This window comes from Arachis stenosperma, chromosome 4, assembly GCF_014773155.1.
Source record: "Arachis stenosperma cultivar V10309 chromosome 4, arast.V10309.gnm1.PFL2, whole genome shotgun sequence".
NCBI lineage: Eukaryota > Viridiplantae > Streptophyta > Magnoliopsida > Fabales > Fabaceae > Arachis > Arachis stenosperma.
Window position 1 is genome coordinate 70,766,903 of NC_080380.1, and position 11,166 is coordinate 70,778,068.

The following is an 11,166-nucleotide window of genomic DNA, read 5'->3' on the forward strand; positions in this document are numbered from 1 at the left end:
AAAATTTGAATTCAGATCTCAGGACCCAAGAGACTAGATAACCAAGTCTAGATCTTAATGCCTTCCTAGATCCAACAAAAACAATTGCAAAGGAAATGAGGAATTGTAAATTGCAAAGAAAGTAGAAGAAGAGCAATTAACAGAAACGGGAATTCAATTAAGAAGAGAATTAAACAAGATCCCAAGGTGAGATTGAAACAGAAGTTCTTCAATTCTCCACCCAAGATCCGAAGCAAGAAAAGTAAAGAGTATTCAAGCAAGAACAAGGAAGAAGAGAGATCAATTCTCCTCCCAAATTCCCTTGAATTAAAACAACAATCCAAAAATGTAAAGTGAGCTCTCTACTAAGTGCACTCAATCAAAACCGAAAAGAAAGCTCTCCGAAAACTCTCAATGAAAACTAAAGGAAAAGCTCTCTAAAAACTTCAATCCTATGCTATTTATACACTTTCTTCAAATGGTCTTCAAGCCTTCAATTGGGCCTTTACTCTTGATGGAATTGGGTTGATAGAGGCCTTGGTTGATTGCTCTTGGAGTTTGGAGAAGAACCGAAGTGAACCGGGTTTGGAATCATGAAAGCTTGAGTAAAAGTTTGAGTAAAAGTTTGAGGCAAACTTTTACTCAAACTTTTCACATCATCCACCCCATCTTTGCTGCTACCAACATTTGAGCCAAAGTTTGGGGTCAAACTTTTGCTCAAACGTTGGCCCCCTCATGTACACTCATGGCGCCAACGTTTGCCAAAAAGTTTGAGGCAAACGTTGGCGCAAACTTTTGCTCTCCAGGGTATGTTGTTTATGGCGCCAACGTTTGCCAAAAAGTTTGAGGCAAACGTTGGCGCAAACTTTTGCTCTCCAGGGTATGTTGTTTATGGCGCCAACGTTTGCCAAAAAGTTTGAGGCAAACGTTGGCTCAAGCTTTTCTCCCAAAAGTTTGCGCAAAAGTTTGAGTCAAACTTTTGGTCAAGCTTTTTGCTCCCTGGTTCATTTTCACTTATTCCAAAAGTTTGAGCTAAAGTTTGTGGCAAACTTTTGCTCAAACTTTTTGTCCTCTCTTCCTCCTAGCCATTCCTTTTTGCTTCAACCTTTCTCCAAGCATTCTTCACCTATCATTAATCAACCAAACACGTCAAAGCTATGCTCAAAATCATGAGATATTCATTCTTTCATAATATGTGACAATTATAGCATAAAACCTCATGAAATTGCATTAATTCATCTATGGTTGATTAAATTAAAGGAAACATGAAAATCTACCCAATTGGCTTGCTTATGGCTCAAGAAAGTGCATAATTCAATTGAAAACAAAAGAAAAAGGCTAGTGAAACTAGGTTAAGATGACTTGTCATCAATATTTTTATTTAAATTAGAAAAATAAAATAAAGTCCAGCAATATCTAGTAAACAACAGATCTGTAAATTTATTATTTTTTTTAATTTTTAAACTAAAAAAATAATTTTTTTCTAATAGTAGAAAAATAAAAATTCCAACAATATCCAAAAATTAAAAAATTAAAATTTTTTAATTTTTTAAATTAATTTATTCTTAATTTGTGAACAAGTGCAGCAAAAAAAAGTCAACTGTCCGGGTGTAGCATTATCCGGTGAATAAAAAAATAAAAAATTATTTTTAGAAAAATTTAAAATTTTAAAAATCTAAAATTTTATTTTTAAATTTTTAAATTATAAGATTAAAGTTTTTTTTTAAGTTAGAAAAATAAAAGAAAGTCCAGCAATATCGAGTAAAGAACAGATTTGTAAATTTATTATTCTTTTACTTTTTAAAATAAAAAATAATTCTTTTCTAATAGTAAAAAAATAAAAAATTCCAACAATATCCAAAAAATAAAAGAACTGAAAGTTTTTAAATTTTTTAAATTAATTTATTCTAATATTGCGAACAACTCCAGCAAAAAAGTCAACTATTTCGGTGTAGCTTTATCCGGTAACTAAAAAAATAAAAAAATATTTTAAGAAAAATTCAAAATTCTTAAAAACTAAATTTTTTATTTTCAAATTTTTAAATTATAAGATTAATATTTTTATTAAAATTAGAAAAATAAAATAAAGTCCAACAATATCTAGTAAACAACAGATCTGTAAATTTATTTTTTTAAATTTAAACAAAAAAAAATAATTTTTTTCTAATAGTAGAAAAATAAAAAATTCCATCAATATCAATAAAATAAAAAAATTAAAATTTTTAAAATTTTTAAAATAATTTATTCTTAATTTGTGAACAAGTGCGGCAAAAAAAAGTCAACTGTCCGGGAGTAGCATTATCCGGTGAATAAAAAAATAAAAAATTATTTTTAGAAAAATTTAAAATTTTAAAAATCTAAAATTTTAATTTTTAAATTTTTAAATTATAAGATTAAAGTTTTTTATTTAAGTTAGAAAAATAAAATAAAGTCCAGCAATATCGAGTAAAGAACAGATTCGTAAATTTATTATTCTTTTACTTTTTAAAATAAAAAAAATAATTCTTTTCTAATAGTAAAAAAAATTCCAACAATATCCAAAAAATAAAAGAACTAAAAATTTTTAAATTTTTAAATTAATTTATTCTGATATTGCGAACAACTCCAGCAAAAAAGTCAACTGTTTCGGTGTAGCTTTATCCGGTGACTAAAAAAATAAAAAAATATTTTAAGAAAAATTCAAAATTCTTAAAAACTAAATTTTTTATTTTCAAATTTTTAAATTATAAGATTAATATTTTTATTAAAATTAGAAAAATAAAATAAAGTCCAGCAATATCTAGTAAACAACAGATCTGTAAATTTATTTTTTTAAATTTAAACTAAAAAAATAATTTTTTCTAATAGTAGAAAAATAAAAAATTCCATCAATATCAATAAAATAAAAAAATTAAAATTTTTAAATTTTTTAAAATAATTTATTCTTAATTTGTGAACAAGTGCAGCAAAAAAAAGTCAACTGTCCGGGAGTAGCATTATCCGGTGAATAAAAAAATTAAAAATTATTTTTAGAAAAATTTAAAATTTTAAAAATTTAAAATTTTAATTTTTAAATTTTTAAATTATAAGATTAAAGTTTTTTATTTAACTTAGAAAAATAAAATAAAGTCCAGCAATATCGAGTAAAGAACAGATTTGTAAATTTATTATTCTTTTACTTTTTAAAATAAAAAAATAATTCTTTTCTAATAGTAAAAAAATAAAAAATTCCAACAATATCCAAAAAATAAAAGAACTGAAAATTTTTAAATTTTTTAAATTAATTTATTCTGATATTGCGGACAACTCCAGCAAAAAAGTCAACTGTTTCGGTGTAGCTTCATCCGGTGACTAAAAAAATAAAAAAATATTTTAAGAAAAATTCAAAATTCTTAAAAACTAAATTTTTTATTTTCAAATTTTTAAATTATAAGATTAATATTTTTATTAAAATTAGAAAAATAAAATAAAGTCTAGCAATATCTAGTAAACAACAGATCTGTAAATTTATTTTTTTAAATTTAAACTAAAAAAATAATTTTTTTTCTAATAGTAGAAAAATAAAAAATTCCATCAATATCAATAAAATAAAAAATTAAAATTTTTAAATTTTTTAAATTAATTTATTCTTAATTTGTGAACAAGTGCAGAAAAAAAGTCAACTGTCCGGGTGTAGCATTATCAGGTGAATAAAAAAATAAAATTATTTTTAAAAAATTTAAAATTTTAAAAAACTAAATTTTTTATTTTTAAATTTTTAAATTATAAGATTAAGTTTTTTATTTAAATTAGAAAAATAAAATAAAGTCCAGCAATATCTAGTAAACAACAGATCTGTAAATTTATTATTTTTTACTTTTTAAAATAAAAAATAATTTTTTAATAGTAAAAAAATAAAAAATTCCAACAATATCCAAAAAATAAAAGAACTAAAAATTTTTAAATTTTTTAAATTAATTTATTCTGATATTGCGAACAACTCCAGCAAAAAAAGTCATCTGTCTGGGTGTAGTATTATCCGGTGAATAAAAATATAAAAATATTTTTAGAAAAATTCAAAATAAAAAAAAACTAAATTTTTTATTTTTAAATTTTTAAATTATAAGATTAATTTTTTATTTAAATTAGAAAAATAAAATAAAGTCCAGCAATATCTAGTAAACAACAAATCTGTAAATTTATTATTTTTTTATTTTTAAACTAAAAAAATAATTTTTTTCTAATAGTAGAAAAATAAAAAATTCCAACAATATCCAAAATTAAAAAATTGAAAATTTTTAAATTTTTTAAATTAATTTATTCTTAATTTGTGAACAAGTGCAGCAAAAAAAAGTCAACTGTCCGGGTGTAGCATTATCCGGTGAATAAAAAAATAAAAAATTATTTTTAGAAAAATTTAAAATTTTAAAAAACTAAACTTTTTATTTTTAAATTTTTAAATTTTTAAATTATAAGTTTAAATTTTTTTATTTAAGTTAGAAAAATAAAATAAAGTCCAGCAATATCTAGTAAATAACAGATCTGTAAATTTATTATTTTTTTAATTTTTAAAATTAAAAAATAATTTTTTTCTAATAGTAGAAAAATAAAAAATTCCAACAATATCCAAAAAATTAAAAAACTGAAAATTTTTAAATTTTTAAATTAATTTATTCTGATATTGCGAACAACTCCAGCAAAAAAGTCAACTGTTTCGGTGTAGCTTTATCCGGTGACTAAAAAAATAAAAAAATATTTTAAGAAAAACTCAAAATTCTTAAAAACTAAATTTTTTATTTTCAAATTTTCGAATTATAAGATTAATATTTTTATTAAAATTAGAAAAATAAAATAAAGTCCAGCAATATCTAGTAAACAACAGATCTGTAAATTTATTTTTTTAAATTTAAACTAAAAAAATAATTTTTTTTCTAATAGTAGAAAAATAAAAAATTCCATCAATATCAATAAAATAAAAAAATTAAAATTTTTAAATTTTTTAAAATAATTTATTCTTAATTTGTGAACAAGTGCAGCAAAAAAAAGTCAACTGTCCGCCAGTAGCATTATCCGGTGAATAAAAAAATAAAAATTATTTTTAGAAAAATTTAAAATTTTAAAAATCTAAAATTTTTATTTTTAAATTTTTAAATTATAAGATTAAAATTTTTATTTAAATTAGAAAAATAAAATAAAGTCCAGCAATATCGAGTAAACAACAGATCTGTAAATTTATTATTTTTTTACTTTTTAAAATAAAAAATAATTTTTTTTCTAATAGTAAAAAAATAAAAAATTTCAACAATATCCAAAAAATAAAAGAACCGAAAATTTTTAAATTTTTTAAATTAATCTATTCTGATATTGCGAACAAATCCAGCAAAAAAAGTCATCTGTTTGGGTGTAGTATTATCCGGTGAATAAAAATATAAAAAAATATTTTTAGAAAAATTCAAAATTAAAAAAAAAACTAAATTTTTTATATTCAAATTTTTAAATTATAAGATTAATTTTTTTATTTAAATTAGAAAAATAAAATAAAGTCCTGCAATATCTAGTAAACAACAGATCTGTAAATTTATTATTTTTTTTTAATTTTTAAACTAAAAAAATAATTTTTTTCTAATAGTAAAAAAATAAAAAATTCCAAAAATTTAAAAATTAAAATTTTTTTAATTTTTTAAATTAATTTATTCTTAATTTGTGAACAAGTGCAGCAAAAAAAGTCAACTGTCCGGGAGTAGCATTATCCGGTGAAAAAAAAATAAAAAATTATTTTTAGAAAAATTTAAAATTTTAAAAATCTAAAATTTTAATTTTTAAATTTTTAAATTATAAGATTAAAGTTTTTTATTTAAGTTAGAAAAATAAAATAAAGTCCAGCAATATCGAGTAAAGAACAGATTTGTAAATTTATTATTCTTTTACTTTTTAAAATAAAAAATAATTCTTTTCTAATAGTAAAAAAATAAAAAATTCCAACAATATCCAAAAAATAAAAGAACTGAAAATTTTTAAATTTTTTAAATTAATTTATTCTGATATTGCGAACAACTCCAGCAAAAAAGTCAACTGTTTCGGTGTAGCTTTATCCGGTGACTAAAAAATAAAAAAATATTTTAAGAAAAATTCAAAATTCTTAAATACTAAATTTTTTATTTTCAAATTTTTAAATTATAAGATTAATATTTTTATTAAATTAGAAAAATAAAATAAAGTCCAGCAATATCTAGTAAACAACAGGTCTGTAAATTTATTTTTTTAAATTTAAACTAATAAAATAATTTTTTTCTAATAGTAGAAAAATAAAAAATTCCATCAATATCAATAAAATAAAAAAATTAAAATTTTTAAATTTTTTAAAATAATTTATTCTTAATTTGTGAACAAGTGCAGCAAAAAAAAGTCAACTGTCCGGGAGTAGCATTATCCGATGAATAAAAAATAAAAAATTATTTTTAAAAAAATTTAAAATTTTAAAAAGCTAAATTTTTTATTTTTAATTTTTAAATTATAAGATTAAGTTTTTTATTTAAATTAGAAAAATAAAATAAAGTCTAGCAATATTTAGTAAACAACAGATCTGTAAATTTATTATTTTTTCAATTTTTAAACCAAAAAAATAATTTTTTTCTAATAGTAGAAAAATAAAAAATTCTAACAATATCCAAAAAATAAAAAATTTTAAATTTTAAATTTTTTAAATTAATTTATTCTTAATTTGTGAACAACTGCAGCAAAAAAAGTCAACTGTCCGGGTGTAGCATTATCCGGTGAATAAAAAATAAAAAATTATTTTTAGAAAAATTTAAAATTTTAAAAAACTAAATTTTTTATTTTTAAATTTTTAAATTATAAGATTAATTTTTTATTTAAATTAGAAAAATAAAATAAAGTCTAGCAATATTTAGTAAACAACAGATCTGTAAATTTATTATTTTATTAATTTTTAAACTAAACAAATAATTTTTTCTAATAGTAAAAAAATAAAAAATTCAATTAATATCCAAAAAGTAAAAAAATTAAAATTTTTTAAATTAATTTATTCTTAATTTGTGAACAAGTGCAGCAAAAAAGTCAACTGTCTAGGTGTAGCATTATTCGGTGAATAAAAAATAAATTTTTAATTTTTAATTTTTTAAATTATATGATTAAGTTTTTTATTTAAATTAGAAAAATAAAATAAAGTCCAGCAATATCTAGTAAACAACAGATCTGTAAATTTATTATTTTTTTACTTTTTAAACTAAAAAAATAATTTTTTTTCTAAAAGTAGAAAAATAAAAATTCCAACAATATCCAAAAAATAAAAAATTGAAATTTTTAAAATTTTTTAAATTAATTTATTCTTAATTTGTGAACCAGTGCAGCAAAAAAAGTCAACTGTCCGGGTGTAGCATTATCCGGTGAATAAAAAAATAAAAATTATTTTTAGAAAAATTTAAAATTTTAAAAAGCTAAATTTTTTATTTTTAAATTTTTAAATTATAAGATTAAGTTTTTATTTAAATTAGAAAAATAAAATAAAGTCCAGCAATATCTAGTAAACAACAGATCTATAAATTTATTATTTTTTTACTTTTTAAAATGAAAAAATAAATTTTTTCTAATAGTAGAAAAATAAAAAATTCCAATAATATCCAAAATATAAAAAACTGAAAATTTTTAAATTTTTTAAATTAATTTATTCTAATATTGCGAACAACTACAACAAAAAAAGTCAACTATTTGGGTGTAGCTTTATCCGGTGAATAAAAAAATAAAAAATATTTTTAGAAAAATTCAAAATTTTAAAAATTAAATTTTTTATTTTAAAATTTTTAATTTATAAGATTAGTTTTTTTATTTAAATTAGAAAAAAAATAAAGTCCTGCAATATCTAGTAAACAACAAATCTTTAAATTTTTTATTTTTTAATTTTTAAACTAAAAAAATAATTTTTTTCTAATAGTAGAAAAATAAAAAATTCCAACAATATCGAAAAATAAAAAAAATTAAAATTTTAAAATTTTTTAAATTAATTTATTCTTAATTGTGAACAAGTGCAGCAAAAAAAGTCAACTGTCTAGGTATAGTATTATTCGGTGAATAAAAAAATAAAAAAGAATATTTAGAAAAGTTTAAAATCTAAAAGAAATAAATTTTTTATTTTTAAATTTTTAAATTATATGATTAAGTTTTTTATTTAAATTAGAAAAATAAAATAAAGTCCAGCAATATCTAGTAAACAACAGATTTGTAAATTTATTTTTTTTAATTTTAAAACTAAAAAAATAATATTTTTTCTAATAGTGGAAAAATAAAAAATTCCAAAAATATCCAAAAAAAAACTGAAAATTTTTAAATTTTTTAAATTAATTTATTCTGATATTATGAACAAGTGTAGCAAAAAAAGTCAACTGTCTAGGTGTAGTATTATTCGGTGAATAAAAAAATAAAAAATAATATTTAGAAAAGTGTAAAATCTAAAAGAAATAAATTTTTTATTTTTAAATTTTTAAATTATATGATTAAGTTTTTTATTTAAATTAGAAAAATAAAATAAAGTCCAGCAATATCTAGTAAACAACAGATTTGTAAATTTATTATTTTTTACTTTTTAAACTAAAAAAATATTTTTTTTCTAATAGTAGAAAAATAAAAAATTCTAAAAATATCCAAAAAATAAAAAAAATTGAAAATTTTTAAATTTTTTTAAATTAATTTATTCTTAATTTATGAACAAGTGCAACAAAAAAAGTCAACTGTCTGGGTGTAGCATTATTCGGTGAATAAAAAAATAAAAAATTATTTTTAGAAAAATTTAAAATTTTAAAAAAATAAATTTTTTATTTTTAAATTTTTAAATTATATGATTAAGTTTTTTATTTAAATTAGAAAAATAAAATAAAGTCCAGCAATATCTAGTAAACAACAAATCTGTAAATTTATTATTTTTTAACTTTTTAAACTAAAAAAATAATTTTTTTCTAATTGTAGAAAAATAAAAAATTCCAAAAATATCCAAAAAATAAAAAAACTAAAAATTTTTAAATTTTTTAAATTAGTTTATTCTGATATTGCGAACAACTATAGCAAAAAAAGTTAACTGTTTGGGTGTAGCTTTATCCGGTGAATAAAAAATAAAAAAAATATTTTTAGAAAAATTCAAAATTTTAAAAAACTAAATTTTTTATTTTCAAATTTTTAAATTATAAGATTAATTTTTTATTTAAATTAGAAAAATAAAATAAAGTCCAGCAATATCTAGTAAATAACAGATCTGTAAATTTATTATTTTTTAATTTTTAAACTAAAAAAATAATTTTTTCTAATAGTAAAAAAATAAAAAATTCAAACAATATCCAAAAAATAAAAAAATTAAAATTTTTAAATTAATTTATTCTTAATTTGTGAACAAGTGCAGCAAAAAAAAAGTCAACTGTCTAGGTGTAGCATTATTCAGTGAATAAAAAATAAATTTTTAATTTTTAGCATTTTAGTTCTCCTTTATCCCATTCGATGCCGTGATCTGTGTGTTAAGTGTTTCAAACTTTATAGGGCATGAATGAGTTGGAGATTGGAAAGGAAGCTAGCAAAAATGGAAGGAACACAAGAAATTGAAGAGATAACCAGCGAGAAGTGACGCGTCCGCATGGCTCACGCGTTCGCGCGAATGAGGAGAAATCGCAGTGATGCGGCCGCATGGCTCACGCGACCGCACGGAATGGAAAAGAACAAGTGACACGGAGGCGCGGACGACGCGAACGCGTGGCAGGGAAAAATGCGAATGACGCGTCCGCATAGATGACGCGATCGCGTGACATGCGCGATCTGCATAATCTGCAGATTTCGCTGGGGGCAATTTTGGGCCCTATTTTGACCTAGTTCTCGGCCCAGAACAGCAGACTATAGCCAGAGAACATGCAGAAACCAGAAACAACATTCATTCTACACAGTTTTAGTTTTAGATCTAGTTTTTACTCCTCCTCTAGGTTTTTCTCTCTACACATTGATAGTTTTTAGGATTTTATTTTTCTATCACTTTTTGCATTGGGATATTGAGAAGAGTTATTACCTCATCAAGACTTCGGCATTCTAGTTCGTTTTCTTTACTTGGCTTTACTCTTCCATGTCCTTTGCTTTGTTAATTTTACCATTGGAATATTATTAGGATTTATTTAAGACAAGTATTACTTTTATTTTTATTTGATTCTTTTGATTTTATTTACAATGTCTTTCTTTAATTCCTTTTCATATGTTATGAATTTTACATTCACAATGAGCGAGTAGTTCCCTAACTTGATGGGGAGTTGATTGAAAGGAACCAATTGAGTTGGAAGGCTTGAAAGAAAGATCGTAATTGGGTTATTGTTGGTTTGCCCTCTAGTCACTAACACAAATCCCTTTTAATTAAGTGGGTTGCAACTTGTGAATGGGCATAGCATCCCAACTTGTTTAACTTTCCCTTACCTAGTAAGAGATAACTAAACAGGATAACCTTTAATTATCAATTAATCTAGAGAGTAATCCAACAATAGCGGGACTTCCAACTAATCAACTCCCAGTCAAGGCTTTTATTTACATTATTCAAATTCTCCAATTTTATTTCCTGTTTACTCAACTCAAACCTTTTTGAAAACATCTGATTAATAAAATAGCACACTTTTCTGCAACTCGTTGGGAGACGACCTGGGATTCATACTCCCAGTATTTAAAATTTAAATTTCTGTGACACCTTTCTAAATTGACAAGTGGATTTTTGGTGAGTTAAGAACTATACTTTGTAATGTATATATTTTAATAATTTTTAATTCACCAATTTCCGCTTTATCAATTTTTGGCGCCGTTGCCGGGGAGTTGCAATGATGTGTTGATTTATTGATTGGTATTTATTTTTATTGCAATTTTTTCTTTTCATTCTATCACTATGAGTTGTACGTTTCTTTCGTTAAATGACGCGTTCGCTTCCTGATCCAAGCTTGCCAGCATTTGACCCTGAAATTGAAAGAACTCTTTCACATATAAGGCAAGTTAGGCGTAGGTGACTCCTCTTTGAGGATGAACCTGAACCGTCATCTAAGGAAGAAACAAACCCCCTTTCTACTGATCCAGTTCATTTACGTGCAGGTGATATGGCAGCGCCCAGAAGAGTCACTATCCAGGAGGAAGGAGCCCCTGATTTTATGCTCCAACCATTCCAGGCACACCATGGTGCACGAAATCTTAATCCCAATATCAAAATCAAAA